Source organism: Schistocerca gregaria, chromosome 2, assembly GCF_023897955.1.
Source record: "Schistocerca gregaria isolate iqSchGreg1 chromosome 2, iqSchGreg1.2, whole genome shotgun sequence".
Lineage (NCBI taxonomy): Eukaryota > Metazoa > Arthropoda > Insecta > Orthoptera > Acrididae > Schistocerca > Schistocerca gregaria.
Genome location: NC_064921.1, coordinates 771,305,991 through 771,330,127, shown reverse-complemented (window position 1 = coordinate 771,330,127; position 24,137 = coordinate 771,305,991). Strand labels below are relative to the sequence as shown.

The 24,137-nt window shown below is 54.1% G+C and overlaps 48 non-coding genes across 48 annotated transcripts; 11 read left to right on the top strand and 37 right to left on the bottom strand.

Annotated features, from left to right (window-relative positions):
- Positions 1 to 1,309: 1,309 nt before the first annotated feature.
- On the top strand, positions 1,310 to 1,381 carry Trnag-ucc (transfer RNA glycine (anticodon UCC)). Its single transcript has one exon. It is a non-coding gene; the product is annotated as a tRNA-Gly (tRNA).
- Positions 1,382 to 1,966: 585 nt separating this feature from the next.
- Trnai-aau (transfer RNA isoleucine (anticodon AAU)) lies at positions 1,967 to 2,040 on the bottom strand. The gene has a single exon. It is a non-coding gene; the product is annotated as a tRNA-Ile (tRNA).
- A 1,020-nt stretch (positions 2,041 to 3,060) lies between these two features.
- On the bottom strand, positions 3,061 to 3,131 carry Trnag-gcc (transfer RNA glycine (anticodon GCC)). The gene has a single exon. It is a non-coding gene; the product is annotated as a tRNA-Gly (tRNA).
- Positions 3,132 to 3,472: 341 nt separating this feature from the next.
- On the top strand, positions 3,473 to 3,544 carry Trnag-ucc (transfer RNA glycine (anticodon UCC)). Its single transcript has one exon. It is a non-coding gene; the product is annotated as a tRNA-Gly (tRNA).
- Positions 3,545 to 4,130: 586 nt separating this feature from the next.
- On the bottom strand, positions 4,131 to 4,204 carry Trnai-aau (transfer RNA isoleucine (anticodon AAU)). Its single transcript has one exon. It is a non-coding gene; the product is annotated as a tRNA-Ile (tRNA).
- A 1,020-nt stretch (positions 4,205 to 5,224) lies between these two features.
- Positions 5,225 to 5,295, bottom strand: Trnag-gcc (transfer RNA glycine (anticodon GCC)). Its single transcript has one exon. It is a non-coding gene; the product is annotated as a tRNA-Gly (tRNA).
- Positions 5,296 to 5,636: 341 nt separating this feature from the next.
- Trnag-ucc (transfer RNA glycine (anticodon UCC)) lies at positions 5,637 to 5,708 on the top strand. The gene has a single exon. It is a non-coding gene; the product is annotated as a tRNA-Gly (tRNA).
- Positions 5,709 to 6,294: 586 nt separating this feature from the next.
- On the bottom strand, positions 6,295 to 6,368 carry Trnai-aau (transfer RNA isoleucine (anticodon AAU)). The gene has a single exon. It is a non-coding gene; the product is annotated as a tRNA-Ile (tRNA).
- Positions 6,369 to 6,935: 567 nt separating this feature from the next.
- Positions 6,936 to 7,008, bottom strand: Trnam-cau (transfer RNA methionine (anticodon CAU)). Its single transcript has one exon. It is a non-coding gene; the product is annotated as a tRNA-Met (tRNA).
- Positions 7,009 to 7,389: 381 nt separating this feature from the next.
- Positions 7,390 to 7,460, bottom strand: Trnag-gcc (transfer RNA glycine (anticodon GCC)). The gene has a single exon. It is a non-coding gene; the product is annotated as a tRNA-Gly (tRNA).
- Positions 7,461 to 7,801: 341 nt separating this feature from the next.
- Positions 7,802 to 7,873, top strand: Trnag-ucc (transfer RNA glycine (anticodon UCC)). Its single transcript has one exon. It is a non-coding gene; the product is annotated as a tRNA-Gly (tRNA).
- Positions 7,874 to 8,459: 586 nt separating this feature from the next.
- On the bottom strand, positions 8,460 to 8,533 carry Trnai-aau (transfer RNA isoleucine (anticodon AAU)). The gene has a single exon. It is a non-coding gene; the product is annotated as a tRNA-Ile (tRNA).
- A 198-nt stretch (positions 8,534 to 8,731) lies between these two features.
- On the bottom strand, positions 8,732 to 8,803 carry Trnae-uuc (transfer RNA glutamic acid (anticodon UUC)). Its single transcript has one exon. It is a non-coding gene; the product is annotated as a tRNA-Glu (tRNA).
- A 296-nt stretch (positions 8,804 to 9,099) lies between these two features.
- On the bottom strand, positions 9,100 to 9,172 carry Trnam-cau (transfer RNA methionine (anticodon CAU)). Its single transcript has one exon. It is a non-coding gene; the product is annotated as a tRNA-Met (tRNA).
- A 381-nt stretch (positions 9,173 to 9,553) lies between these two features.
- Trnag-gcc (transfer RNA glycine (anticodon GCC)) lies at positions 9,554 to 9,624 on the bottom strand. The gene has a single exon. It is a non-coding gene; the product is annotated as a tRNA-Gly (tRNA).
- A 341-nt stretch (positions 9,625 to 9,965) lies between these two features.
- Trnag-ucc (transfer RNA glycine (anticodon UCC)) lies at positions 9,966 to 10,037 on the top strand. The gene has a single exon. It is a non-coding gene; the product is annotated as a tRNA-Gly (tRNA).
- A 586-nt stretch (positions 10,038 to 10,623) lies between these two features.
- Positions 10,624 to 10,697, bottom strand: Trnai-aau (transfer RNA isoleucine (anticodon AAU)). The gene has a single exon. It is a non-coding gene; the product is annotated as a tRNA-Ile (tRNA).
- Positions 10,698 to 10,895: 198 nt separating this feature from the next.
- Trnae-uuc (transfer RNA glutamic acid (anticodon UUC)) lies at positions 10,896 to 10,967 on the bottom strand. The gene has a single exon. It is a non-coding gene; the product is annotated as a tRNA-Glu (tRNA).
- Positions 10,968 to 11,263: 296 nt separating this feature from the next.
- On the bottom strand, positions 11,264 to 11,336 carry Trnam-cau (transfer RNA methionine (anticodon CAU)). Its single transcript has one exon. It is a non-coding gene; the product is annotated as a tRNA-Met (tRNA).
- Positions 11,337 to 11,717: 381 nt separating this feature from the next.
- Trnag-gcc (transfer RNA glycine (anticodon GCC)) lies at positions 11,718 to 11,788 on the bottom strand. Its single transcript has one exon. It is a non-coding gene; the product is annotated as a tRNA-Gly (tRNA).
- Positions 11,789 to 12,129: 341 nt separating this feature from the next.
- Positions 12,130 to 12,201, top strand: Trnag-ucc (transfer RNA glycine (anticodon UCC)). Its single transcript has one exon. It is a non-coding gene; the product is annotated as a tRNA-Gly (tRNA).
- Positions 12,202 to 12,787: 586 nt separating this feature from the next.
- On the bottom strand, positions 12,788 to 12,861 carry Trnai-aau (transfer RNA isoleucine (anticodon AAU)). The gene has a single exon. It is a non-coding gene; the product is annotated as a tRNA-Ile (tRNA).
- Positions 12,862 to 13,059: 198 nt separating this feature from the next.
- On the bottom strand, positions 13,060 to 13,131 carry Trnae-uuc (transfer RNA glutamic acid (anticodon UUC)). The gene has a single exon. It is a non-coding gene; the product is annotated as a tRNA-Glu (tRNA).
- A 296-nt stretch (positions 13,132 to 13,427) lies between these two features.
- On the bottom strand, positions 13,428 to 13,500 carry Trnam-cau (transfer RNA methionine (anticodon CAU)). The gene has a single exon. It is a non-coding gene; the product is annotated as a tRNA-Met (tRNA).
- Positions 13,501 to 13,881: 381 nt separating this feature from the next.
- Trnag-gcc (transfer RNA glycine (anticodon GCC)) lies at positions 13,882 to 13,952 on the bottom strand. Its single transcript has one exon. It is a non-coding gene; the product is annotated as a tRNA-Gly (tRNA).
- Positions 13,953 to 14,293: 341 nt separating this feature from the next.
- Trnag-ucc (transfer RNA glycine (anticodon UCC)) lies at positions 14,294 to 14,365 on the top strand. The gene has a single exon. It is a non-coding gene; the product is annotated as a tRNA-Gly (tRNA).
- Positions 14,366 to 14,939: 574 nt separating this feature from the next.
- Trnai-aau (transfer RNA isoleucine (anticodon AAU)) lies at positions 14,940 to 15,013 on the bottom strand. The gene has a single exon. It is a non-coding gene; the product is annotated as a tRNA-Ile (tRNA).
- Positions 15,014 to 15,211: 198 nt separating this feature from the next.
- Positions 15,212 to 15,283, bottom strand: Trnae-uuc (transfer RNA glutamic acid (anticodon UUC)). Its single transcript has one exon. It is a non-coding gene; the product is annotated as a tRNA-Glu (tRNA).
- Positions 15,284 to 15,579: 296 nt separating this feature from the next.
- Positions 15,580 to 15,652, bottom strand: Trnam-cau (transfer RNA methionine (anticodon CAU)). Its single transcript has one exon. It is a non-coding gene; the product is annotated as a tRNA-Met (tRNA).
- Positions 15,653 to 16,033: 381 nt separating this feature from the next.
- Trnag-gcc (transfer RNA glycine (anticodon GCC)) lies at positions 16,034 to 16,104 on the bottom strand. Its single transcript has one exon. It is a non-coding gene; the product is annotated as a tRNA-Gly (tRNA).
- A 341-nt stretch (positions 16,105 to 16,445) lies between these two features.
- Positions 16,446 to 16,517, top strand: Trnag-ucc (transfer RNA glycine (anticodon UCC)). The gene has a single exon. It is a non-coding gene; the product is annotated as a tRNA-Gly (tRNA).
- A 676-nt stretch (positions 16,518 to 17,193) lies between these two features.
- On the bottom strand, positions 17,194 to 17,267 carry Trnai-aau (transfer RNA isoleucine (anticodon AAU)). Its single transcript has one exon. It is a non-coding gene; the product is annotated as a tRNA-Ile (tRNA).
- Positions 17,268 to 17,465: 198 nt separating this feature from the next.
- Positions 17,466 to 17,537, bottom strand: Trnae-uuc (transfer RNA glutamic acid (anticodon UUC)). The gene has a single exon. It is a non-coding gene; the product is annotated as a tRNA-Glu (tRNA).
- A 296-nt stretch (positions 17,538 to 17,833) lies between these two features.
- Positions 17,834 to 17,906, bottom strand: Trnam-cau (transfer RNA methionine (anticodon CAU)). Its single transcript has one exon. It is a non-coding gene; the product is annotated as a tRNA-Met (tRNA).
- Positions 17,907 to 18,287: 381 nt separating this feature from the next.
- Positions 18,288 to 18,358, bottom strand: Trnag-gcc (transfer RNA glycine (anticodon GCC)). The gene has a single exon. It is a non-coding gene; the product is annotated as a tRNA-Gly (tRNA).
- Positions 18,359 to 18,699: 341 nt separating this feature from the next.
- Positions 18,700 to 18,771, top strand: Trnag-ucc (transfer RNA glycine (anticodon UCC)). The gene has a single exon. It is a non-coding gene; the product is annotated as a tRNA-Gly (tRNA).
- A 576-nt stretch (positions 18,772 to 19,347) lies between these two features.
- On the bottom strand, positions 19,348 to 19,421 carry Trnai-aau (transfer RNA isoleucine (anticodon AAU)). Its single transcript has one exon. It is a non-coding gene; the product is annotated as a tRNA-Ile (tRNA).
- A 198-nt stretch (positions 19,422 to 19,619) lies between these two features.
- Positions 19,620 to 19,691, bottom strand: Trnae-uuc (transfer RNA glutamic acid (anticodon UUC)). Its single transcript has one exon. It is a non-coding gene; the product is annotated as a tRNA-Glu (tRNA).
- A 296-nt stretch (positions 19,692 to 19,987) lies between these two features.
- On the bottom strand, positions 19,988 to 20,060 carry Trnam-cau (transfer RNA methionine (anticodon CAU)). Its single transcript has one exon. It is a non-coding gene; the product is annotated as a tRNA-Met (tRNA).
- A 381-nt stretch (positions 20,061 to 20,441) lies between these two features.
- Trnag-gcc (transfer RNA glycine (anticodon GCC)) lies at positions 20,442 to 20,512 on the bottom strand. Its single transcript has one exon. It is a non-coding gene; the product is annotated as a tRNA-Gly (tRNA).
- Positions 20,513 to 20,853: 341 nt separating this feature from the next.
- On the top strand, positions 20,854 to 20,925 carry Trnag-ucc (transfer RNA glycine (anticodon UCC)). The gene has a single exon. It is a non-coding gene; the product is annotated as a tRNA-Gly (tRNA).
- Positions 20,926 to 21,501: 576 nt separating this feature from the next.
- Trnai-aau (transfer RNA isoleucine (anticodon AAU)) lies at positions 21,502 to 21,575 on the bottom strand. The gene has a single exon. It is a non-coding gene; the product is annotated as a tRNA-Ile (tRNA).
- A 198-nt stretch (positions 21,576 to 21,773) lies between these two features.
- Trnae-uuc (transfer RNA glutamic acid (anticodon UUC)) lies at positions 21,774 to 21,845 on the bottom strand. The gene has a single exon. It is a non-coding gene; the product is annotated as a tRNA-Glu (tRNA).
- A 296-nt stretch (positions 21,846 to 22,141) lies between these two features.
- Positions 22,142 to 22,214, bottom strand: Trnam-cau (transfer RNA methionine (anticodon CAU)). The gene has a single exon. It is a non-coding gene; the product is annotated as a tRNA-Met (tRNA).
- Positions 22,215 to 22,595: 381 nt separating this feature from the next.
- On the bottom strand, positions 22,596 to 22,666 carry Trnag-gcc (transfer RNA glycine (anticodon GCC)). The gene has a single exon. It is a non-coding gene; the product is annotated as a tRNA-Gly (tRNA).
- A 341-nt stretch (positions 22,667 to 23,007) lies between these two features.
- Positions 23,008 to 23,079, top strand: Trnag-ucc (transfer RNA glycine (anticodon UCC)). The gene has a single exon. It is a non-coding gene; the product is annotated as a tRNA-Gly (tRNA).
- A 576-nt stretch (positions 23,080 to 23,655) lies between these two features.
- Positions 23,656 to 23,729, bottom strand: Trnai-aau (transfer RNA isoleucine (anticodon AAU)). The gene has a single exon. It is a non-coding gene; the product is annotated as a tRNA-Ile (tRNA).
- Positions 23,730 to 23,927: 198 nt separating this feature from the next.
- Trnae-uuc (transfer RNA glutamic acid (anticodon UUC)) lies at positions 23,928 to 23,999 on the bottom strand. The gene has a single exon. It is a non-coding gene; the product is annotated as a tRNA-Glu (tRNA).
- Between the last annotated feature and the right edge of the window lie 138 nt (positions 24,000 to 24,137).

Sequence of the window (24,137 nt, the reverse complement as noted above, 5' to 3'; positions counted from 1 at the left end):
GTTCCCTTATACGCTCCTGGCGCCCAGTGCTTTCAGAGGAAGGGGGGCACGATGTCTGAACCTCACTCTCACTGCCACTCTCTGATACAGGGCTGCACGGCATATCATCAGACTGCTGACTCCTAGTACCCTTATTTTTATTTTTCTTCGTACGCCCTTTCCTCGGTGCAAGGGGTACCTCTTCAGGTGGAGGAGGCGGGGGTAAGGTGATGTCCATCGCTTCCGGAATAGCAACTGGTGAATGCTCCGAAACATCTGGGATCTCCGGAGTAACTGCATCCGACGCTACAACAGCCGAGGACAAAATGGGAGCGTCTTCCATCCGGTCCTGTGGTGCCTCGACAGTAACAGTCACCTCACTTGGCACGTCCTCAGCACGAATGGGGTCGGCTTGTCGGGGTTGTGGTACGGTGCCCGCTACGATTTCACTCATTAGTGGCACAAAGTGGCCGCCGGTAGCCGCCGCGTCACTACGTGGGAGCTGCACGGGTCTTCGACGGGTACAGTCTGCACGTAAATGCTCAGTGGAATGACAAATTGAGCACGTGGGTGGCTGGCCGATATAACTCACTTGAGCTCTACAGCCCGCAATCAGTACATAAGATGGAATGTGTCTCTTTAAATCAATGCGGACACTACGTACGCCACTATTAACCTGGTACCGGTACGCACTAGACCACTTTTCATTAACAACCGACGACACTACGCCGTACTGAGTTAGAGCACGTGCAATTAAATCGTTACCACATTCAGGAGGCACATTAAATACTCGGACCGTTCTAACGCCATAACCCGAGGGCACAATTTGAACATCACTGACTGTGCCATTGATATGCCTAAATTTACGCACGCCGCCAAATTTCTCTACAAACTTTTCACAGATGTCACCGGAAAAGAACTTCAAAAATAGCGAATATTGCGCAAAATCCAATTGAAATGTGTCTACTAGATCTTCCGGGATTTTCAAATCTTCAAATATAAATTCGTGGATTTCAAACGCGGTGGGCCGCAAAGCATTTCTATCGAACACAAACTGTGCAGTGTTTGTCCTAGTAATTGCCGACATGGTACTCACGTTGATTAAACTTGAACACGTGGACCTCGAAACACTCGCTGAGCGCCGCCCCGCGATGTAAACAAAGCCGCAACCGCTCCGCCGCTCCGCGCGATGTGCGCGGATATGCTGTCCGAATGCGTCTGGATGTGCTCCCCTAGCCTACCTCGAAATGCGCCTGCCACGTACCACCACCTTCGGCCGCTGCCGACAGGCGGGAAGACGACACAGTGCGGCGCCGGGGCACTCGCTTGTGCGGTGGTGGTGTAATGGTCAGCATAGTTGCCTTCCAAGCAGTTGATCCGGGTTCGATTCCCGGCCACCGCAGCAGGCTTTTAATTTCGCGTTTGAGTACTTTTGCCACGCGCCTTGAAATTAATGTATTTTTTTCCTCCCTGTTACTCGCTGCAGACCAGCCTGTAGTGTGTCTCGACTTGTCTCGACTTTGCGAGAGCTGACGCGAGAGCTGACGCTCTCAAATCGGCCTATATCAAAGAACAAGCACGAGAAACGACTGAGAGAGGTAAGGAGAGGCGAGGCGATGGACACACAGCACGCCCCTTCATTTCACGGTGGCGTCTCCCTGACCGAATCGGGCTGTGGCTCCGAAAACAAAGGAGAAAGAAAAATAGGAAGTAAAACTGCCGACAGTACCCTGTGTTCCGATGCACTTACCCGCCCAAGTACTGACAAGGGCCAAAGTTGTTACGCATCGGCAATCGGACATTTCCTTTCGTTTTCTCTTTATCGGTTGAGAACCAGTGTTTTGTGCACACTATGGCCATTGGCGAGTGAATGCTGTAGCGCTTCCCGACAGGTCGGGTTTGGAACCTCTGTCAACTTCCACGCAGGGTGGTCATCACACTCGCCAGCTGAAATCGGCGCTGCCTTTTCGTAGTAGTAAAAGCGTAGTGGCCCGTGGGGGGATCGAACCCACGACCTTCGCGTTATTAGCACGACGCTCTAACCAACTGAGCTAACGGGCCTCGACAGATGCAGTTGCTCAGGCCTACGCTGGAACCGTGTGGCATGAAGCCATACACCATTTCTATGACCGTCGTGTGTCTGCTTCCCTCGTCTATATTCTGCTGACTGTCACGAAACAGTAGCTATATTGCGAGCAGGACGGGAAACGGCAGCTCGGACAGCTCAAACTTGTCACGAGTAGTGTGGAAAAAATTCCGTTCCGGTACCGGGAATCGAACCCGGGCCTCCTGGGTAAAAAGCCAGGTATCCTAGCCACTAGACCACACCGGATCTGTGCGTCTCTTCGACGGTTCGGACGGTCCCTTGTCGCATTTCGTGCCGAGTCCCGCGTCGGCGCCCATCTCTCTTTGCGAGCATCTTTGCGCATGCTGACTGGCAAGGCGCGCACCTCAAACGTCTCAGAGCAATGCTTTTGGCTTCATGCTCTGCTGGGAGAAGAGAAAAAGGGAAGCTGTAAGTAGCAATAACAGGAAGTAAACATTTTCCCGCTGAAGCGTTGTGGATAACAAACAAGAAATAAGTTGGGGCCCCAGCAACAGCACCACCATCAGTCACAGAAAATTAAATGCCCCGGGTGAGGATCGAACTCACGACCTTAAGATTATGAACTTACGCGCTGCCTACTGCGCTACCGAGGCACCGGTGAACCGTTTGTCCTGGAAACTGGGTAAGTATCATATCCAATGTTAGACGTGAAGACACTGTACTTCCTGGATAACGTGTTCTGTTTGCTACACGTCCATTGCCGGCCCAGTTAATTGCGGTGTTGCTGCAGCTTTTGCAACGATAGGCAGCACTCCTTGTCGTTAAAGTTCAGTGCCTCGGAGGCACCTGGACACAGCAACTTGTGAGGCCAGGCCGACGCTAGTCTGTAGAACATGATGCGAGCGTCCCAGTGGGGACCCGCTAGTGCTGCGTTCTCGGTTCTTCTCAAAGGAATCCAGCTATACATTCTTGTGGATCGTGCATGTAAAGCGCGCAAGCCACACGGCAGCATTACCGCGGGAAAAGCAAAATGATGCATCGGCCGGGAATCGAACCCGGGCCGCCCGCGTGGCAGGCGAGCATTCTACCACTGAACCACCGATGCTCCGGCCAGTAGCAACTTCACGCTGCTTCCCGAGCAGTTGTCTTGAGGGAAAGTGGGACTGTCGTCAAGCGCCATAGCATTCTGTCGAGAAGATGCTGCAGACGCTGAACCCTGCACTGTACTGCTTAAAATCGCCGCCAGAACGCGGTCCTCTGCGTACTCTTGCGTCACCGGAGCCGACTCTTGCCAAAGGATGCGAAATGTGCGCGGATATGCTGTCCGAATGCGTCTGGATGTGCTCCCCTAGCCTACCTCGAAATGCGCCTGCCAGGTACCACCACCTTCGGCCGCTGCCGACAGGCGGGAAGACGACACAGTGCGGCGCCGGGGCACTCGCTTGTGCGGTGGTGGTGTAATGGTCAGCATAGTTGCCTTCCAAGCAGTTGATCCGGGTTCGATTCCCGGCCACCGCAGCAGGCTTTTAATTTCGCGTTTGAGTACTTTTGCCACGCGCCTTGAAATTAATGTATTTTTTTCCTCCCTGTTACTCGCTGCAGACCAGCCTGTAGTGTGTCTCGACTTGTCTCGACTTTGCGAGAGCTGACGCGAGAGCTGACGCTCTCAAATCGGCCTATATCAAAACAACAAGCACGAGAAACGACTGAGAGAGGTAAGGAGAGGCGAGGCGATGGACACACAGCACGCCCCTTCATTTCACGGTGGCGTCTCCCTGACCGAATCGGGCTGTGGCTCCGAAAACAAAGGAGAAAGAAAAATAGGAAGTAAAACTGCCGACAGTACCCTGTGTTCCGATGCACTTACCCGCCCAAGTACTGACAAGGGCCAAAGTTGTTACGCATCGGCAATCGGACATTTCCTTTCGTTTTCTCTTTATCGGTTGAGAACCAGTGTTTTGTGCACACTATGGCCATTGGCGAGTGAATGCTGTAGCGCTTCCCGACAGGTCGGGTTTGGAACCTCTGTCAACTTCCACGCAGGGTGGTCATCACACTCGCCAGCTGAAATCGGCGCTGCCTTTTCGTAGTAGTAAAAGCGTAGTGGCCCGTGGGGGGATCGAACCCACGACCTTCGCGTTATTAGCACGACGCTCTAACCAACTGAGCTAACGGGCCTCGACAGATGCAGTTGCTCAGGCCTACGCTGGAACCGTGTGGCATGAAGCCATACACCATTTCTATGGCCGTCGTGTGTCTGCTTCCCTCGTCTATATTCTGCTGACTGTCACGAAACAGTAGCTATATTGCGAGCAGGACGGGAAACGGCAGCTCGGACAGCTCAAACTTGTCACGAGTAGTGTGGAAAAAATTCCGTTCCGGTACCGGGAATCGAACCCGGGCCTCCTGGGTAAAAAGCCAGGTATCCTAGCCACTAGACCACACCGGATCTGTGCGTCTCTTCGACGGTTCGGACGGTCCCTTGTCGCATTTCGTGCCGAGTCCCGCGTCGGCGCCCATCTCTCTTTGCGAGCATCTTTGCGCATGCTGACTGGCAAGGCGCGCACCTCAAACGTCTCAGAGCAATGCTTTTGGCTTCATGCTCTGCTGGGAGAAGAGAAAAAGGGAAGCTGTAAGTAGCAATAACAGGAAGTAAACATTTTCCCGCTGAAGCGTTGTGGATAACAAACAAGAAATAAGTTGGGGCCCCAGCAACAGCACCACCATCAGTCACAGAAAATTAAATGCCCCGGGTGAGGATCGAACTCACGACCTTAAGATTATGAACTTACGCGCTGCCTACTGCGCTACCGAGGCACCGGTGAACCCTTTGTCCTGGAAACTGGGTAAGTATCATACCCAATGTTAGACGTGAAGACACTGTACTTCCTGGATAACGTGTTCTGTTTGCTACACGTCCATTGCCGGCCCAGTTAATTGCGGTGTTGCTGCAGCTTTTGCAACGATAGGCAGCACTCCTTGTCGTTAAAGTTCAGTGCCTCGGAGGCACCTGGACACAGCAACTTGTGAGGCCAGGCCGACGCTAGTCTGTAGAACATGATGCGAGCGTCCCAGTGGGGACCCGCTAGTGCTGCGTTCTCGGTTCTTCTCAAAGGAATCCAGCTATACATTCTTGTGGATCGTGCATGTAAAGCGCGCAAGCCACACGGCAGCATTACCGCGGGAAAAGCAAAATGATGCATCGGCCGGGAATCGAACCCGGGCCGCCGGCGTGGCAGGCGAGCATTCTACCACTGAACCACCGATGCTCCGGCCGGTAGCAACTTCACGCTGCTTCCCGAGCAGTTGTCTTGAGGGAAAGTGGGACTGTCGTCAAGCGCCATAGCATTCTGTCGAGAAGATGCTGCAGACGCTGAACCCTGCACTGTACTGCTTAAAATCGCCGCCAGAACGCGGTCCTCTGCGTACTCTTGCGTCACCGGAGCCGACTCTTGCCAAAGGATGCGAAATGTGCGCGGATATGCTGTCCGAATGCGTCTGGATGTGCTCCCCTAGCCTACCTCGAAATGCGCCTGCCAGGTACCACCACCTTCGGCCGCTGCCGACAGGCGGGAAGACGACACAGTGCGGCGCCGGGGCACTCGCTTGTGCGGTGGTGGTGTAATGGTCAGCATAGTTGCCTTCCAAGCAGTTGATCCGGGTTCGATTCCCGGCCACCGCAGCAGGCTTTTAATTTCGCGTTTGAGTACTTTTGCCACGCGCCTTGAAATTAATGTATTTTTTTCCTCCCTGTTACTCGCTGCAGACCAGCCTGTAGTGTGTCTCGATTTGTCTCGACTTTGCGAGAGCTGACGCGAGAGCTGACGCTCTCAAATCGGCCTATATCAAAACAACAAGCACGAGAAACGACTGAGAGAGGTAAGGAGAGGCGAGGCGATGGACACACAGCACGCCCCTTCATTTCACGGTGGCGTCTCCCTGACCGAATCGGGCTGTGGCTCCGAAAACAAAGGAGAAAGAAAAATAGGAAGTAAAACTGCCGACAGTACCCTGTGTTCCGATGCACTTACCCGCCCAAGTACTGACAAGGGCCAAAGTTGTTACGCATCGGCAATCGGACATTTCCTTTCGTTTTCTCTTTATCGGTTGAGAACCAGTGTTTTGTGCACACTATGGCCATTGGCGAGTGAATGCTGTAGCGCTTCCCGACAGGTCGGGTTTGGAACCTCTGTCAACTTCCACGCAGGGTGGTCATCACACTCGCCAGCTGAAATCGGCGCTGCCTTTTCGTAGTAGTAAAAGCGTAGTGGCCCGTGGGGGGATCGAACCCACGACCTTCGCGTTATTAGCACGACGCTCTAACCAACTGAGCTAACGGGCCTCGACAGATGCAGTTGCTCAGGCCTACACTGGAACCGTGTGGCATGAAGCCATACACCATTTCTATGGCCGTCGTGTGTCTGCTTCCCTCGTCTATATTCTGCTGACTGTCACGAAACAGTAGCTATATTGCGAGCAGGACGGGAAACGGCAGCTCGGACAGCTCAAACTTGTCACGAGTAGTGTGGAAAAAATTCCGTTCCGGTACCGGGAATCGAACCCGGGCCTCCTGGGTAAAAAGCCAGGTATCCTAGCCACTAGACCACACCGGATCTGTGCGTCTCTTCGACGGTTCGGACGGTCCCTTGTCGCATTTCGTGCCGAGTCCCGCGTCGGCGCCCATCTCTCTTTGCGAGCATCTTTGCGCATGCTGACTGGCAAGGCGCGCACCTCAAACGTCTCAGAGCAATGCTTTTGGCTTCATGCTCTGCTGGGAGAAGAGAAAAAGGGAAGCTGTAAGTAGCAATAACAGGAAGTAAACATTTTCCCGCTGAAGCGTTGTGGATAACAAACAAGAAATAAGTTGGGGCCCCAGCAACAGCACCACCATCAGTCACAGAAAATTAAATGCCCCGGGTGAGGATCGAACTCACGACCTTAAGATTATGAGACTTACGCGCTGCCTACTGCGCTACCGAGGCACCGGTGAACCGTTTGTCCTGGAAACTGGGTAAGTATCATATCCAATGTTAGACGTGAAGACACTGTACTTCCTGGATAACGTGTTCTGTTTGCTACACGTCCATTGCCGGCCCAGTTAATTGCGGTGTTGCTGCAGCTTTTGCAACGATAGGCAGCACTCCTTGTCGTTAAAGTTCAGTGCCTCGGAGGCACCTGGACACAGCAACTTGTGAGGCCAGGCCGACGCTAGTCTGTAGAACATGATGCGAGCGTCCCAGTGGGGACCCGCTAGTGCTGCGTTCTCGGTTCTTCTCAAAGGAATCCAGCTATACATTCTTGTGGATCGTGCATGTAAAGCGCGCAAGCCACACGGCAGCATTACCGCGGGAAAAGCAAAATGATGCATCGGCCGGGAATCGAACCCGGGCCGCCCGCGTGGCAGGCGAGCATTCTACCACTGAACCACCGATGCTCCGGCCGGTAGCAACTTCACGCTGCTTCCCGAGCAGTTGTCTTGAGGGAAAGTGGGACTGTCATCAAGCGCCATAGCATTCTGTCGAGAAGATGCTGCAGACGCTGAACCCTGCACTGTACTGCTTAAAATCGCCGCCAGAACGCGGTCCTCTGCGTACTCTTGCGTCACCGGAGCCGACTCTTGCCAAAGGATGCGAAATGTGCGCGGATATGCTGTCCGAATGCGTCTGGATGTGCTCCCCTAGCCTACCTCGAAATGCGCCTGCCAGGTACCACCACCTTCGGCCGCTGCCGACAGGCGGGAAGACGACACAGTGCGGCGCCGGGGCACTCGCTTGTGCGGTGGTGGTGTAATGGTCAGCATAGTTGCCTTCCAAGCAGTTGATCCGGGTTCGATTCCCGGCCACCGCAGCAGGCTTTTAATTTCGCGTTTGAGTACTTTTGCCACGCGCCTTGAAATTAATGTTTTTTTTTCCTCCCTGTTACTCGCTGCAGACCAGCCTGTAGTGTGTCTCGACTTGTCTCGACTTTGCGAGAGCTGACGCGAGAGCTGACGCTCTCAAATCGGCCTATATCAAAACAACAAGCACGAGAAACGACTGAGAGAGGTAAGGAGAGGCGAGGCGATGGACACACAGCACGCCCCTTCATTTCACGGTGGCGTCTCCCTGACCGAATCGGGCTGTGGCTCCGAAAACAAAGGAGAAAGAAAAATAGGAAGTAAAACTGCCGACAGTACCCTGTGTTCCGATGCACTTACCCGCCCAAGTACTGACAAGGGCCAAAGTTGTTACGCATCGGCAATCGGACATTTCCTTTCGTTTTCTCTTTATCGGTTGAGAACCAGTGTTTTGTGCACACTATGGCCATTGGCGAGTGAATGCTGTAGCGCTTCCCGACAGGTCGGGTTTGGAACCTCTGTCAACTTCCACGCAGGGTGGTCATCACACTCGCCAGCTGAAATCGGCGCTGCCTTTTCGTAGTAGTAAAAGCGTAGTGGCCCGTGGGGGGATCGAACCCACGACCTTCGCGTTATTAGCACGACGCTCTAACCAACTGAGCTAACGGGCCTCGACAGATGCAGTTGCTCAGGCCTACGCTGGAACCGTGTGGCATGAAGCCATACACCATTTCTATGGCCGTCGTGTGTCTGCTTCCCTCGTCTATATTCTGCTGACTGTCACGAAACAGTAGCTATATTGCGAGCAGGACGGGAAACGGCAGCTCGGACAGCTCAAACTTGTCACGAGTAGTGTGGAAAAAATTCCGTTCCGGTACCGGGAATCGAACCCGGGCCTCCTGGGTGAAAGCCAGGTATCCTAGCCACTAGACCACACCGGATCTGTGCGTCTCTTCGACGGTTCGGACGGTCCCTTGTCGCATTTCGTGCCGAGTCCCGCGTCGGCGCCCATCTCTCTTTGCGAGCATCTTTGCGCATGCTGACTGGCAAGGCGCGCACCTCAAACGTCTCAGAGCAATGCTTTTGGCTTCATGCTCTGCTGGGAGAAGAGAAAAAGGGAAGCTGTAAGTAGCAATAACAGGAAGTAAACATTTTCCCGCTGAAGCGTTGTGGATAACAAACAAGAAATAAGTTGGGGCCCCAGCAACAGCACCACCATCAGTCACAGAAAATTAAATGCCCCGGGTGAGGATCGAACTCACGACCTTAAGATTATGAGACTTACGCGCTGCCTACTGCGCTACCGAGGCACCGGTGAACCCTTTGTCCTGGAAACTGGGTAAGTATCATACCCAATGTTAGACGTGAAGACACTGTACTTCCTGGATAACGTGTTCTGTTTGCTACACGTCCATTGCCGGCCCAGTTAATTGCGGTGTTGCTGCAGCTTTTGCAACGATAGGCAGCACTCCTTGTCGTTAAAGTTCAGTGCCTCGGAGGCACCTGGACACAGCAACTTGTGAGGCCAGGCCGACGCTAGTCTGTAGAACATGATGCGAGCGTCCCAGTGGGGACCCGCTAGTGCTGCGTTCTCGGTTCTTCTCAAAGGAATCCAGCTACACATTCTTGTGGATCGTGCATGTAAAGCGCGCAAGCCACACGGCAGCATTACCGCGGGAAAAGCAAAATGATGCATCGGCCGGGAATCGAACCCGGGCCGCCCGCGTGGCAGGCGAGCATTCTACCACTGAACCACCGATGCTCCGGCCGGTAGCAACTTCACGCTGCTTCCCGAGCAGTTGTCTTGAGGGAAAGTGGGACTGTCGTCAAGCGCCATAGCATTCTGTCGAGAAGATGCTGCAGACGCTGAACCCTGCACTGTACTGCTTAAAATCGCCGCCAGAACGCGGTCCTCTGCGTACTCTTGCGTCACCGGAGCCGACTCTTGCCAAAGGATGCGAAATGTGCGCGGATATGCTGTCCGAATGCGTCTGGATGTGCTCCCCTAGCCTACCTCGAAATGCGCCTGCCAGGTACCACCACCTTCGGCCGCTGCCAACAGGCGGGAAGCCGACACAGTGCGGCGCCGGGGCACTCGCTTGTGCGGTGGTGGTGTAATGGTCAGCATAGTTGCCTTCCAAGCAGTTGATCCGGGTTCGATTCCCGGCCACCGCAGCAGGCTTTTAATTTCGCGTTTGAGTACTTTTGCCACGCGCCTTGAAATTAATGTTTTTTTTTCCTCCCTGTTACTCGCTGCAGACCAGCCTGTAGTGTGTCTCGACTTGTCTCGACTTTGCGAGAGCTGACGCGAGAGCTGACGCTCTCAAATCGGCCTATATCAAAACAACAAGCACGAGAAACGACTGAGAGAGGTAAGGAGAGGCGAGGCGATGGACACACAGCACGCCCCTTCATTTCACGGTGGCGTCTCCCTGACCGAATCGGGCTGTGGCTCCGAAAACAAAGGAGAAAGAAAAATAGGAAGTAAAACTGCCGACAGTACCCTGTGTTCCGATGCACTTACCCGCCCAAGTACTGACAAGGGCCAAAGTTGTTACGCATCGGCAATCGGACATTTCCTTTCGTTTTCTCTTTATCGGTTGAGAACCAGTGTTTTGTGCACACTATGGCCATTGGCGAGTGAATGCTGTAGCGCTTCCCGACAGGTCGGGTTTGGAACCTCTGTCAACTTCCACGCAGGGTGGTCATCACACTCGCCAGCTGAAATCGGCGCTGCCTTTTCGTAGTAGTAAAAGCGTAGTGGCCCGTGGGGGGATCGAACCCACGACCTTCGCGTTATTAGCACGACGCTCTAACCAACTGAGCTAACGGGCCTCGACAGATGCAGTTGCTCAGGCCTACGCTGGAACCGTGTGGCATGAAGCCATACACCATTTCTATGGCCGTCGTGTGTCTGCTTCCCTCGTCTATATTCTGCTGACTGTCACGAAACAGTAGCTATATTGCGAGCAGGACGGGAAACGGCAGCTCGGACAGCTCAAACTTGTCACGAGTAGTGTGGAAAAAATTCCGTTCCGGTACCGGGAATCGAACCCGGGCCTCCTGGGTGAAAGCCAGGTATCCTAGCCACTAGACCACACCGGATCTGTGCGTCTCTTCGACGGTTCGGACGGTCCCTTGTCGCATTTCGTGCCGAGTCCCGCGTCGGCGCCCATCTCTCTTTGCGAGCATCTTTGCGCATGCTGACTGGCAAGGCGCGCACCTCAAACGTCTCAGAGCAATGCTTTTGGCTTCATGCTCTGCTGGGAGAAGAGAAAAAGGGAAGCTGTAAGTAGCAATAACAGGAAGTAAACATTTTCCCGCTGAAGCGTTGTGGATAACAAACAAGAAATAAGTTGGGGCCCCAGCAACAGCACCACCATCAGTCACAGAAAATTAAATGCCCCGGGTGAGGATCGAACTCACGACCTTAAGATTATGAGACTTACGCGCTGCCTACTGCGCTACCGAGGCACCGGTGAACCCTTTGTCCTGGAAACTGGGTAAGTATCATACCCAATGTTAGACGTGAAGACACTGTACTTCCTGGATAACGTGTTCTGTTTGCTACACGTCCATTGCCGGCCCAGTTAATTGCGGTGTTGCTGCAGCTTTTGCAACGATAGGCAGCACTCCTTGTCGTTAAAGTTCAGTGCCTCGGAGGCACCTGGACACAGCAACTTGTGAGGCCAGGCCGACGCTAGTCTGTAGAACATGATGCGAGCGTCCCAGTGGGGACCCGCTAGTGCTGCGTTCTCGGTTCTTCTCAAAGGAATCCAGCTATACATTCTTGTGGATCGTGCATGTAAAGCGCGCAAGCCACACGGCAGCATTACCGCGGGAAAAGCAAAATGATGCATCGGCCGGGAATCGAACCCGGGCCGCCCGCGTGGCAGGCGAGCATTCTACCACTGAACCACCGATGCTCCGGCCGGTAGCAACTTCACGCTGCTTCCCGAGCAGTTGTCTTGAGGGAAAGTGGGACTGTCGTCAAGCGCCATAGCATTCTGTCGAGAAGATGCTGCAGACGCTGAACCCTGCACTGTACTGCTTAAAATCGCCGCCAGAACGCGGTCCTCTGCGTACTCTTGCGTCACCGGAGCCGACTCTTGCCAAAGGATGCGAAATGTGCGCGGATATGCTGTCCGAATGCGTCTGGATGTGCTCCCCTAGCCTACCTCGAAATGCGCCTGCCAGGTACCACCACCTTCGGCCGCTGCCGACAGGCGGGAAGCCGACACAGTGCGGCGCCGGGGCACTCGCTTGTGCGGTGGTGGTGTAATGGTCAGCATAGTTGCCTTCCAAGCAGTTGATCCGGGTTCGATTCCCGGCCACCGCAGCAGGCTTTTAATTTCGCGTTTGAGTACTTTTGCCACGCGCCTTGAAATTAATGTTTTTTTTTCCTCCCTGTTACTCGCTGCAGACCAGCCTGTAGTGTGTCTCGACTTGTCTCGACTTTGCGAGAGCTGACGCGAGAGCTGACGCTCTCAAATCGGCCTATATCAAAACAACAAGCACGAGAAACGACTGAGAGAGGTAAGGAGAGGCGAGGCGATGGACACACAGCACGCCCCTTCATTTCACGGTGGCGTCTCCCTGACCGAATCGGGCTGTGGCTCCGAAAACAAAGGAGAAAGAAAAATAGGAAGTAAAACTGCCGACAGTACCCTGTGTTCCGATGCACTTACCCGCCCAAGCACTGACAAGGGCCAAAGTTGTTACGCATCGGCAATCGGACATTTCCTTTCGTTTTCTCTTTATCGGTTGAGAACCAGTGTTTTGTGCACACTATGGCCATTGGCGAGTGAATGCTGTAGCGCTTCCCGACAGGTCGGGTTTGGAACCTCTGTCAACTTCCACGCAGGGTGGTCATCACACTCGCCAGCTGAAATCGGCGCTGCCTTTTCGTAGTAGTAAAAGCGTAGTGGCCCGTGGGGGGATCGAACCCACGACCTTCGCGTTATTAGCACGACGCTCTAACCAACTGAGCTAACGGGCCTCGACAGATGCAGTTGCTCAGGCCTACGCTGGAACCGTGTGGCATGAAGCCATACACCATTTCTATGGCCGTCGTGTGTCTGCTTCCCTCGTCTATATTCTGCTGACTGTCACGAAACAGTAGCTATATTGCGAGCAGGACGGGAAACGGCAGCTCGGACAGCTCAAACTTGTCACGAGTAGTGTGGAAAAAATTCCGTTCCGGTACCGGGAATCGAACCCGGGCCTCCTGGGTGAAAGCCAGGTATCCTAGCCACTAGACCACACCGGATCTGTGCGTCTCTTCGACGGTTCGGACGGTCCCTTGTCGCATTTCGTGCCGAGTCCCGCGTCGGCGCCCATCTCTCTTTGCGAGCATCTTTGCGCATGCTGACTGGCAAGGCGCGCACCTCAAACGTCTCAGAGCAATGCTTTTGGCTTCATGCTCTGCTGGGAGAAGAGAAAAAGGGAAGCTGTAAGTAGCAATAACAGGAAGTAAACATTTTCCCGCTGAAGCGTTGTGGATAACAAACAAGAAATAAGTTGGGGCCCCAGCAACAGCACCACCATCAGTCACAGAAAATTAAATGCCCCGGGTGAGGATCGAACTCACGACCTTAAGATTATGAGACTTACGCGCTGCCTACTGCGCTACCGAGGCACCGGTGAACCCTTTGTCCGGGAAACTGGGTAAGTATCATACCCAATGTTAGACGTGAAGACACTGTACTTCCTGGATAACGTGTTCTGTTTGCTACACGTCCATTGCCGGCCCAGTTAATTGCGGTGTTGCTGCAGCTTTTGCAACGATAGGCAGCACTCCTTGTCGTTAAAGTTCAGTGCCTCGGAGGCACCTGGACACAGCAACTTGTGAGGCCAGGCCGACGCTAGTCTGTAGAACATGATGCGAGCGTCCCAGTGGGGACCCGCTAGTGCTGCGTTCTCGGTTCTTCTCAAAGGAATCCAGCTACACATTCTTGTGGATCGTGCATGTAAAGCGCGCAAGCCACACGGCAGCATTACCGCGGGAAAAGCAAAATGATGCATCGGCCGGGAATCGAACACGGGCCGCCCGCGTGGCAGGCGAGCATTCTACCACTGAACCACCGATGCTCCGGCCGGTAGCAACTTCACGCTGCTTCCCGAGCAGTTGTCTTGAGGGAAAGTGGGACTGTCGTCAAGCGCCATAGCATTCTGTCGAGAAGATGCTGCAGACGCTGAACCCTGCACTGTACTGCTTAAAATCGCCGCCAGAACGCGGTCCTCTGCGTACTCTTGCGTCACCGGAGCCGACTCTTGCCAAAGGATGCGAAATGTGCGCGGATATGCTGTCCGAATGCGTCTGGATGTGCTCCCCTAGCCTACCTCGAAATGCGCCTGCCAGGTACCACCACCTTCGGCCGCTGCCGACAGGCGGGAAGCCGACACAGTGCGGCGCCGGGGCACTCGCTTGTGCGGTGGTGGTGTAATGGTCAGCATAGTTGCCTTCCAAGCAGTTGATCCGGGTTCGATTCCCGGCCACCGCAGCAGGCTTTTAATTTCGCGTTTGAGTACTTTTGCCACGCGCCTTGAAATTAATGTTTTTTTTTCCTCCCTGTTACTCGCTGCAGACCAGCCTGTAGTGTGTCTCGACTTGTCTCGACTTTGCGAGAGCTGACGCTCTCAAATCGGCCTATATCAAAACAACAAGCACGAGAAACGACTGAGAGAGGTAAGGAGAGGCGAGGCGATGGACACACAGCACGCCCCTTCATTTCACGGTGGCGTCTCCCTGACCGAATCGGGCTGTGGCTCCGAAAACAAAGGAGAAAGAAAAATAGGAAGTAAAACTGCCGACAGTACCCTGTGTTCCGATGCACTTACCCGCCCAAGTACTGACAAGGGCCAAAGTTGTTACGCATCGGCAATCGGACATTTCCTTTCGTTTTCTCTTTATCGGTTGAGAACCAGTGTTTTGTGCACACTATGGCCATTGGCGAGTGAATGCTGTAGCGCTTCCCGACAGGTCGGGTTTGGAACCTCTGTCAACTTCCACGCAGGGTGGTCATCACACTCGCCAGCTGAAATCGGCGCTGCCTTTTCGTAGTAGTAAAAGCGTAGTGGCCCGTGGGGGGATCGAACCCACGACCTTCGCGTTATTAGCACGACGCTCTAACCAACTGAGCTAACGGGCCTCGACAGATGCAGTTGCTCAGGCCTACGCTGGAACCGTGTGGCATGAAGCCATACACCATTTCTATGGCCGTCGTGTGTCTGCTTCCCTCGTCTATATTCTGCTGACTGTCACGAAACAGTAGCTATATTGCGAGCAGGACGGGAAACGGCAGCTCGGACAGCTCAAACTTGTCACGAGTAGTGTGGAAAAAATTCCGTTCCGGTACCGGGAATCGAACCCGGGCCTCCGGGGTGAAAGCCAGGTATCCTAGCCACTAGACCACACCGGATCTGTGCGTCTCTTCGACGGTTCGGACGGTCCCTTGTCGCATTTCGTGCCGAGTCCCGCGTCGGCGCCCATCTCTCTTTGCGAGCATCTTTGCGCATGCTGACTGGCAAGGCGCGCACCTCAAACGTCTCAGAGCAATGCTTTTGGCTTCATGCTCTGCTGGGAGAAGAGAAAAAGGGAAGCTGTAAGTAGCAATAACAGGAAGTAAACATTTTCCCGCTGAAGCGTTGTGGATAACAAACAAGAAATAAGTTGGGGCCCCAGCAACAGCACCACCATCAGTCACAGAAAATTAAATGCCCCGGGTGAGGATCGAACTCACGACCTTAAGATTATGAGACTTACGTGCTGCCTACTGCGCTACCGAGGCACCGGTGAACCCTTTGTCCTGGAAACTGGGTAAGTATCATACCCAATGTTAGACGTGAAGACACTGTACTTCCTGGATAACGTGTTCTGTTTGCTACACGTCCATTGCCGGCCCAGTTAATTGCGGTGTTGCTGCAGCTTTTGCAACGATAGGCAGCACTCCTTGTCGTTAAAGTTCAGTGCCTCGGAGGCACCTGGACACAGCAACTTGTGAGGCCAGGCCGACGCTAGTCTGTAGAACATGATGCGAGCGTCCCAGTGGGGACCCGCTAGTGCTGCGTTCTCGGTTCTTCTCAAAGGAATCCAGCTACACATTCTTGTGGATCGTGCATGTAAAGCGCGCAAGCCACACGGCAGCATTACCGCGGGAAAAGCAAAATGATGCATCGGCCGGGAATCGAACCCGGGCCGCCCGCGTGGCAGGCGAGCATTCTACCACTGAACCACCGATGCTCCGGCCGGTAGCAACTTCACGCTGCTTCCCGAGCAGTTGTCTTGAGGGAAAGTGGGACTGTCGTCAAGCGCCATAGCATTCTGTCGAGAAGATGCTGCAGACGCTGAACCCTGCACTGTACTGCTTAAAATCGCCGCCAGAACGCGGTCCTCTGCGTACTCTTGCGTCACCGGAGCCGACTCTTGCCAAAGGATGCGAAATGTGCGCGGATATGCTGTCCGAATGCGTCTGGATGTGCTCCCCTAGCCTACCTCGAAATGCGCCTGCCAGGTACCACCACCTTCGGCCGCTGCCGACAGGCGGGAAGCCGACACAGTGCGGCGCCGGGGCACTCGCTTGTGCGGTGGTGGTGTAATGGTCAGCATAGTTGCCTTCCAAGCAGTTGATCCGGGTTCGATTCCCGGCCACCGCAGCAGGCTTTTAATTTCGCGTTTGAGTACTTTTGCCACGCGCCTTGAAATTAATGTTTTTTTTTCCTCCCTGTTACTCGCTGCAGACCAGCCTGTAGTGTGTCTCGACTTGTCTCGACTTGTCTCGACTTGTCTCGACTTGTCTCGACTTGTCTCGACTTGTCTCGACTTGTCTCGACTTGTCTCGACTTGTCTCGACTTGTCTCGACTTTGCGAGAGCTGACGCGAGAGCTGACGCTCTCAAATCGGCCTATATCAAAACAACAAGCACGAGAAACGACTGAGAGAGGTAAGGAGAGGCGAGGCGATGGACACACAGCACGCCCCTTCATTTCACGGTGGCGTCTCCCTGACCGAATCGGGCTGTGGCTCCGAAAACAAAGGAAAAAGAAAAATAGGAAGTAAAACTGCCGACAGTACCCTGTGTTCCGATGCACTTACCCGCCCAAGTACTGACAAGGGCCAAAGTTGTTACGCATCGGCAATCGGACATTTCCTTTCGTTTTCTCTTTATCGGTTGAGAACCAGTGTTTTGTGCACACTATGGCCATTGGCGAGTGAATGCTGTAGCGCTTCCCGACAGGTCGGGTTTGGAACCTCTGTCAACTTCCACGCAGGGTGGTCATCACACTCGCCAGCTGAAATCGGCGCTGCCTTTTCGTAGTAGTAAAAGCGTAGTGGCTCGTGGGGGGATCGAACCCACGACCTTCGCGTTATTAGCACGACGCTCTAACCAACTGAGCTAACGGGCCTCGACAGATGCAGTTGCTCAGGCCTACGCTGGAACCGTGTGGCATGAAGCCATACACCATTTCTATGGCCGTCGTGTGTCTGCTTCCCTCGTCTATATTCTGCTGACTGTCACGAAACAGTAGCTATATTGCGAGCAGGACGGGAAACGGCAGCTCGGACAGCTCAAACTTGTCACGAGTAGTGTGGAAAAAATTCCGTTCCGGTACCGGGAATCGAACCCGGGCCTCCTGGGTGAAAGCCAGGTAACCTAGCCACTAGACCACACCGGATCTGTGCGTCTCTTCGACGGTTCGGACGGTCCCTTGTCGCATTTCGTGCCGAGTCCCGCGTCGGCGCCCATCTCTCTTTGCGAGCATCTTTGCGCATGCTGACTGGCAAGGCGCGCACCTCAAACGTCTCAGAGCAATGCTTTTGGCTTCATGCTCTGCTGGGAGAAGAGAAAAAGGGAAGCTGTAAGTAGCAATAACAGGAAGTAAACATTTTCCCGCTGAAGCGTTGTGGATAACAAACAAGAAATAAGTTGGGGCCCCAGCAACAGCACCACCATCAGTCACAGAAAATTAAATGCCCCGGGTGAGGATCGAACTCACGACCTTAAGATTATGAGACTTACGCGCTGCCTACTGCGCTACCGAGGCACCGGTGAACCCTTTGTCCGGGAAACTGGGTAAGTATCATACCCAATGTTAGACGTGAAGACACTGTACTTCCTGGATAACGTGTTCTGTTTGCTACACGTCCATTGCCGGCCCAGTTAATTGCGGTGTTGCTGCAGCTTTTGCAACGATAGGCAGCACTCCTTGTCGTTAAAGTTCAGTGCCTCGGAGGCACCTGGACACAGCAACTTGTGAGGCCAGGCCGACGCTAGTCTGTAGAACATGATGCGAGCGTCCCAGTGGGGACCCGCTAGTGCTGCGTTCTCGGTTCTTCTCAAAGGAATCCAGCTACACATTCTTGTGGATCGTGCATGTAAAGCGCGCAAGCCACACGGCAGCATTACCGCGGGAAAAGCAAAATGATGCATCGGCCGGGAATCGAACCCGGGCCGCCCGCGTGGCAGGCGAGCATTCTACCACTGAACCACCGATGCTCCGGCCGGTAGCAACTTCACGCTGCTTCCCGAGCAGTTGTCTTGAGGGAAAGTGGGACTGTCGTCAAGCGCCATAGCATTCTGTCGAGAAGATGCTGCAGACGCTGAACCCTGCACTGTACTGCTTAAAATCGCCGCCAGAACGCGGTCCTCTGCGTACTCTTGCGTCACCGGAGCCGACTCTTGCCAAAGGATGCGAAATGTGCGCGGATATGCTGTCCGAATGCGTCTGGATGTGCTCCCCTAGCCTACCTCGAAATGCGCCTGCCAGGTACCACCACCTTCGGCCGCTGCCGACAGGCGGGAAGCCGACACAGTGCGGCGCCGGGGCACTCGCTTGTGCGGTGGTGGTGTAATGGTCAGCATAGTTGCCTTCCAAGCAGTTGATCCGGGTTCGATTCCCGGCCACCGCAGCAGGCTTTTAATTTCGCGTTTGAGTACTTTTGCCACGCGCCTTGAAATTAATGTTTTTTTTTCCTCCCTGTTACTCGCTGCAGACCAGCCTGTAGTGTGTCTCGACTATGCGAGAGCTGACGCGAGAGCTGACGCTCTCAAATCGGCCTATATCAAAACAACAAGCACGAGAAACGACTGAGAGAGGTAAGGAGAGGCGAGGCGATGGACACACAGCACGCCCCTTCATTTCACGGTGGCGTCTCCCTGACCGAATCGGGCTGTGGCTCCGAAAACAAAGGAGAAAGAAAAATAGGAAGTAAAACTGCCGACAGTACCCTGTGTTCCGATGCACTTACCCGCCCAAGTACTGACAAGGGCCAAAGTTGTTACGCATCGGCAATCGGACATTTCCTTTCGTTTTCTCTTTATCGGTTGAGAACCAGTGTTTTGTGCACACTATGGCCATTGGCGAGTGAATGCTGTAGCGCTTCCCGACAGGTCGGGTTTGGAACCTCTGTCAACTTCCACGCAGGGTGGTCATCACACTCGCCAGCTGAAATCGGCGCTGCCTTTTCGTAGTAGTAAAAGCGTAGTGGCCCGTGGGGGGATCGAACCCACGACCTTCGCGTTATTAGCACGACGCTCTAACCAACTGAGCTAACGGGCCTCGACAGATGCAGTTGCTCAGGCCTACGCTGGAACCGTGTGGCATGAAGCCATACACCATTTCTATGGCCGTCGTGTGTCTGCTTCCCTCGTCTATATTCTGCTGACTGTCACGAAACAGTAGCTATATTGCGAGCAGGACGGGAAACGGCAGCTCGGACAGCTCAAACTTGTCACGAGTAGTGTGGAAAAAATTCCGTTCCGGTACCGGGAATCGAACCCGGGCCTCCTGGGTGAAAGCCAGGTAACCTAGCCACTAGACCACACCGGATCTGTGCGTCTCTTCGACGGTTCGGACGGTCCCTTGTCGCATTTCGTGCCGAGTCCCGCGTCGGCGCCCATCTCTCTTTGCGAGCATCTTTGCGCATGCTGACTGGCAAGGCGCGCACCTCAAACGTCTCAGAGCAATGCTTTTGGCTTCATGCTCTGCTGGGAGAAGAGAAAAAGGGAAGCTGTAAGTAGCAATAACAGGAAGTAAACATTTTCCCGCTGAAGCGTTGTGGATAACAAACAAGAAATAAGTTGGGGCCCCAGCAACAGCACCACCATCAGTCACAGAAAATTAAATGCCCCGGGTGAGGATCGAACTCACGACCTTAAGATTATGAGACTTACGCGCTGCCTACTGCGCTACCGAGGCACCGGTGAACCCTTTGTCCTGGAAACTGGGTAAGTATCATACCCAATGTTAGACGTGAAGACACTGTACTTCCTGGATAACGTGTTCTGTTTGCTACACGTCCATTGCCGGCCCAGTTAATTGCGGTGTTGCTGCAGCTTTTGCAACGATAGGCAGCACTCCTTGTCGTTAAAGTTCAGTGCCTCGGAGGCACCTGGACACAGCAACTTGTGAGGCCAGGCCGACGCTAGTCTGTAGAACATGATGCGAGCGTCCCAGTGGGGACCCGCTAGTGCTGCGTTCTCGGTTCTTCTCAAAGGAATCCAGCTACACATTCTTGTGGATCGTGCATGTAAAGCGCGCAAGCCACACGGCAGCATTACCGCGGGAAAAGCAAAATGATGCCTCGGCCGGGAATCGAACCCGGGCCGCCCGCGTGGCAGGCGAGCATTCTACCACTGAACCACCGATGCTCCGGCCGGTAGCAACTTCACGCTGCTTCCCGAGCAGTTGTCTTGAGGGAAAGTGGGACTGTCGTCAAGCGCCATAGCATTCTGTCGAGAAGATGCTGCAGACGCTGAACCCTGCACTGTACTGCTTAAAATCGCCGCCAGAACGCGGTCCTCTGCGTACTCTTGCGTCACCGGAGCCGACTCTTGCCAAAGGATGCGAAATGTGCGCGGATATGCTGTCCGAATGCGTCTGGATGTGCTCCCCTAGCCTACCTCGAAATGCGCCTGCCAGGTACCACCACCTTCGGCCGCTGCCGACAGGCGGGAAGCCGACACAGTGCGGCGCCGGGGCACTCGCTTGTGCGGTGGTGGTGTAATGGTCAGCATAGTTGCCTTCCAAGCAGTTGATCCGGGTTCGATTCCCGGCCACCGCAGCAGGCTTTTAATTTCGCGTTTGAGTACTTTTGCCACGCGCCTTGAAATTAATGTTTTTTTTTCCTCCCTGTTACTCGCTGCAGACCAGCCTGTAGTGTGTCTCGACTTAGCGAGAGCTGACGCGAGAGCTGACGCTCTCAAATCGGCCTATATCAAAACAACAAGCACGAGAAACGACTGAGAGAGGTAAGGAGAGGCGAGGCGATGGACACACAGCACGCCCCTTCATTTCACGGTGGCGTCTCCCTGACCGAATCGGGCTGTGGCTCCGAAAACAAAGGAGAAAGAAAAATAGGAAGTAAAACTGCCGACAGTACCCTGTGTTCCGATGCACTTACCCGCCCAAGTACTGACAAGGGCCAAAGTTGTTACGCATCGGCAATCGGACATTTCCTTTCGTTTTCTCTTTATCGGTTGAGAACCAGTGTTTTGTGCACACTATGGCCATTGGCGAGTGAATGCTGTAGCGCTTCCCGACAGGTCGGGTTTGGAACCTCTGTCAACTTCCACGCAGGGTGGTCATCACACTCGCCAGCTGAAATCGGCGCTGCCTTTTCGTAGTAGTAAACGCGTAGTGGCCCGTGGGGGGATCGAACCCACGACCTTCGCGTTATTATCACGACGCTCTAACCAACTGAGCTAACGGGCCTCGACAGATGCAGTTGCTCAGGCCTACGCTGGAACCGTGTGGCATGAAGCCATACACCATTTCTATGGCCGTCGTGTGTCTGCTTCCCTCGTCTATATTCTGCTGACTGTCACGAAACAGTAGCTATATTGCGAGCAGGACGGGAAACGGCAGCTCGGACAGCTCAAACTTGTCACGAGTAGTGTGGAAAAAATTCCGTTCCGGTACCGGGAATCGAACCCGGGCCTCCTGGGTGAAAGCCAGGTAACCTAGCCACTAGACCACACCGGATCTGTGCGTCTCTTCGACGGTTCGGACGGTCCCTTGTCGCATTTCGTGCCGAGTCCCGCGTCGGCGCCCATCTCTCTTTGCGAGCATCTTTGCGCATGCTGACTGGCAAGGCGCGCACCTCAAACGTCTCAGAGCAATGCTTTTGGCTTCATGCTCTGCTGGGAGAAGAGAAAAAGGGAAGCTGTAAGTAGCAATAACAGGAAGTAAACATTTTCCCGCTGAAGCGTTGTGGATAACAAACAAGAAATAAGTTGGGGCCCCAGCAACAGCACCACCATCAGTCACAGAAAATTAAATGCCCCGGGTGAGGATCGAACTCACGACCTTAAGATTATGAGACTTACGCGCTGCCTACTGCGCTACCGAGGCACCGGTGAACCCTTTGTCCTGGAAACTGGGTAAGTATCATACCCAATGTTAGACGTGAAGACACTGTACTTCCTGGATAACGTGTTCTGTTTGCTACACGTCCATTGCCGGCCCAGTTAATTGCGGTGTTGCTGCAGCTTTTGCAACGATAGGCAGCACTCCTTGTCGTTAAAGTTCAGTGCCTCGGAGGCACCTGGACACAGCAACTTGTGAGGCCAGGCCGACGCTAGTCTGTAGAACATGATGCGAGCGTCCCAGTGGGGACCCGCTAGTGCTGCGTTCTCGGTTCTTCTCAAAGGAATCCAGCTACACATTCTTGTGGATCGTGCATGTAAAGCGCGCAAGCCACACGGCAGCATTACCGCGGGAAAAGCAAAATGATGCATCGGCCGGGAATCGAACCCGGGCCGCCCGCGTGGCAGGCGAGCATTCTACCACTGAACCACCGATGCTCCGGCCGGTAGCAACTTCACGCTGCTTCCCGAGCAGTTGTCTTGAGGGAAAGTGGGACTGTCGTCAAGCGCCATAGCATTCTGTCGAGAAGATGCTGCAGACGCTGAACCCTGCACTGTACTGCTTAAAATCGCCGCCAGAACGCGGTCCTCTGCGTACTCTTGCGTCACCGGAGCCGACTCTTGCCAAAGGATGCGAAATGTGCGCGGATATGCTGTCCGAATGCGTCTGGATGTGCTCCCCTAGCCTACCTCGAAATGCGCCTGCCAGGTACCACCACCTTCGGCCGCTGCCGACAGGCGGGAAGCCGACACAGTGCGGCGCCGGGGCACTCGCTTGTGCGGTGGTGGTGTAATGGTCAGCATAGTTGCCTTCCAAGCAGTTGATCCGGGTTCGATTCCCGGCCACCGCAGCAGGCTTTTAATTTCGCGTTTGAGTACTTTTGCCACGCGCCTTGAAATTAATGTTTTTTTTTCCTCCCTGTTACTCGCTGCAGACCAGCCTGTAGTGTGTCTCGACTATGCGAGAGCTGACGCGAGAGCTGACGCTCTCAAATCGGCCTATATCAAAACAACAAGCACGAGAAACGACTGAGAGAGGTAAGGAGAGGCGAGGCGATGGACACACAGCACGCCCCTTCATTTCACGGTGGCGTCTCCCTGACCGAATCGGGCTGTGGCTCCGAAAACAAAGGAGAAAGAAAAATAGGAAGTAAAACTGCCGACAGTACCCTGTGTTCCGATGCACTTACCCGCCCAAGTACTGACAAGGGCCAAAGTTGTTACGCATCGGCAATCGGACATTTCCTTTCGTTTTCTCTTTATCGGTTGAGAACCAGTGTTTTGTGCACACTATGGCCATTGGCGAGTGAATGCTGTAGCGCTTCCCGACAGGTCGGGTTTGGAACCTCTGTCAACTTCCACGCAGGGTGGTCATCACACTCGCCAGCTGAAATCGGCGCTGCCTTTTCGTAGTAGTAAAAGCGTAGTGGCCCGTGGGGGGATCGAACCCACGACCTTCGCGTTATTAGCACGACGCTCTAACCAACTGAGCTAACGGGCCTCGACAGATGCAGTTGCTCAGGCCTACGCTGGAACCGTGTGGCATGAAGCCATACACCATTTCTATGGCCGTCGTGTGTCTGCTTCCCTCGTCTATATTCTGCTGACTGTCACGAAACAGTAGCTATATTGCGAGCAGGACGGGAAACGGCAGCTCGGACAGCTCAAACTTGTCACGAGTAGTGTGGAAAAAATTCCGTTCCGGTACCGGGAATCGAACCCGGGCCTCCTGGGTGAAAGCCAGGTAACCTAGCCACTAGACCACACCGGATCTGTGCGTCTCTTCGACGGTTCGGACGGTCCCTTGTCGCATTTCGTGCCGAGTCCCGCGTCGGCGCCCATCTCTCTTTGCGAGCATCTTTGCGCATGCTGACTGGCAAGGCGCGCACCTCAAACGTCTCAGAGCAAT